Source organism: Mus caroli, chromosome 6 (genome assembly GCF_900094665.2).
Source record: "Mus caroli chromosome 6, CAROLI_EIJ_v1.1, whole genome shotgun sequence".
Lineage (NCBI taxonomy): Eukaryota > Metazoa > Chordata > Mammalia > Rodentia > Muridae > Mus > Mus caroli.
Genome location: NC_034575.1, coordinates 114,377,811 through 114,379,931, shown reverse-complemented (window position 1 = coordinate 114,379,931; position 2,121 = coordinate 114,377,811). Strand labels below are relative to the sequence as shown.

The 2,121-nt window shown below is 48.6% G+C and overlaps 1 protein-coding gene across 1 annotated transcript in view; it reads right to left on the bottom strand.

Annotated features, from left to right (window-relative positions):
• Window positions 1-2,121, bottom strand: part of Cacna2d4 (calcium voltage-gated channel auxiliary subunit alpha2delta 4) — a 111,090-nt gene that overhangs the window by 6,185 nt on the left and 102,784 nt on the right. The window lies entirely within an intron of this gene.

The window sequence follows — 2,121 nt, the reverse complement described above, 5'->3', positions numbered from 1 at the left end:
ATATAGCTTGAGATTATCCATACATATAGCTTGAGATTATCCATACATATAGCTTGAGATTATCCATACATATAGCTTGAGATTATCCATACATACAGCACAGCTCACACACTGGTGGAGCTCTGGAAGATTCAAAGGCCTAGTGTTGCCTGCATTTAGTTTGATGCATTTGGGATAGAGTCACGGTTCTATGAGATCCGCACTGGAGCCTGGANTCCAGTGGATGGCTTAGGCAGGAAAGCATTTAGATATGAGTCAATTCCTGCTGTGGGGTAGTTGTCCCAGTGCAGGGCTCCCTTACCTGCTGTGTGACTGCCTGTCAAATACCCATCCGTGTGCTGTGTGTTCAGACTGTGTGGGTCTAGCACGGCTCAGCTTACAGCTTATCCCAGACAAGTACAGATGAGGAGAAGGATACCGAGCCCTGCCAAGGAGCTGCAGCTCCAGGCTTGACACAAAGCCTAGAGTTAACCCAGGGGTCGGTACTCCTTATCCTTAACTTCCAGAGACTTGCAGGATTGGCTGCAAGTCTATGAGACCCAACAAAGTGATTCAGAACCAGTGAACTCTTTTGAGTCCTGACAGAGCAACTTAGACAGGGTATTGAAGGACTCAGGGTGGCCACCAGGCCATAGGTACTTGTACCCTCCCTCTGTCCCCTAGACAAAACTGGTTTGAGTTCATCAACTATCCCCAGATAACAAGATCCCTGCAGAGACATGTCTCTACCCCATAGCACCACACAAGCCCTGCACATGGTTGTTCATTGGAGGTATGTGAGTGTGTGTGTGTATGTGAGTGTGTGTGTGTGTGTGTTTGTGTGTGTTGGGGGGGCATGTCTTGGAGCTGGTAGAAGCCTCTAGAAGCTAGTTTCATTTATACTCTTCATAAAGGATTTGCATTAGCCTATAAGCCTATGAAAAACATAAGATAACACAACACTTGAGAAAATGAAGACGCATAAACTAACTAAGCTAACTACTTAAAATAGAGAGTGAAAATGTATGTTACATCTAATATAAATCTCAGAACAAACGGTGGATTCTGCAATGTCCTGGGATTATAATTCACGAGCATCCCAGCGGGAATGCTCTAGGTAGAATGGGGACAAAGCAACTCAATGTGTTGTTCAAGGAACCTGGGGTCTCCTTCCCTGAGGTGACTCTACCTTTGCTGCTTGTCTTAGGTGTACAGGGTTGGGGAGCAAAGTTTGGCAAGCTAAGGCTGAGAGCCGCATTTGGCCTTTTGGGGCCTTACGTGGGTTCTTGATCAGAGAATGGCCCTTTTGCTTTCAAATGGTTGGGGAAAAAAATCAAAAGGCCATTAATATTTCAAGCTCGTGAACATTACATGAGATGATTCGGTATCCACAGCAGATCCTGTTCAAACAGTGCCTGCTCGCTTGGCCACTTATGCGTCCCATGCCTCAGTTCTTGCTCAGTCACCATCAGCGGCTGCCAATTCACAAGGTGGAGGCCCCCAAAGGCTCTCTGCTCCTCCATGGGCCCTACGGGCCCATGTTCTGGCACATGGCACACTCTTGGGCCTGGCTGTAATCTTACCTCGCCTGATCAAACTGCTACCCTCGCTACTCCTTAGGTTCATGGCAGCCTTTAGACCCAACAGGAGACCACAGCCAGTCATAGTCATAGGGCAGTGGGACTAGGGTTCGAGTGACCAGGACACCCTGTTGTCCTTGGGCCTCCTCAGTCACAGAGTCAACTTTTGTTTTCTGGCAAAATGGACCATCTCTGCGTGGAGAAGGCCAGTGGCTGGGTAAAGTNGGAAAAGGAAGGAGGCCTAACGCAGGCACCAGGGCTAATGATTGGCCAGAGTTCTGGCACTGCCCTGATTGACAACCCAGGCTTTTCCAGTAGGAAAAAAACAGCAAAAGCAGCTTTCTGTTCTCAGCTCTTGCTGCACACTACTTAAGAACTGTCAAACCTGGCCAGTTGCGGCACATGCCTTTAATTCCTGCTCTTGAGAGCCAGAGGTGGGTGGCCTGGTTTACAGAGTGAGTTCTAGGACAGCCAGGACTATACAGAGAAACCCTGGCTCACCATGCCCCACCCCAAACCAAAACAAACAAGGAGAGGGGGGAGAGGGAGAGAACTGTCCCTC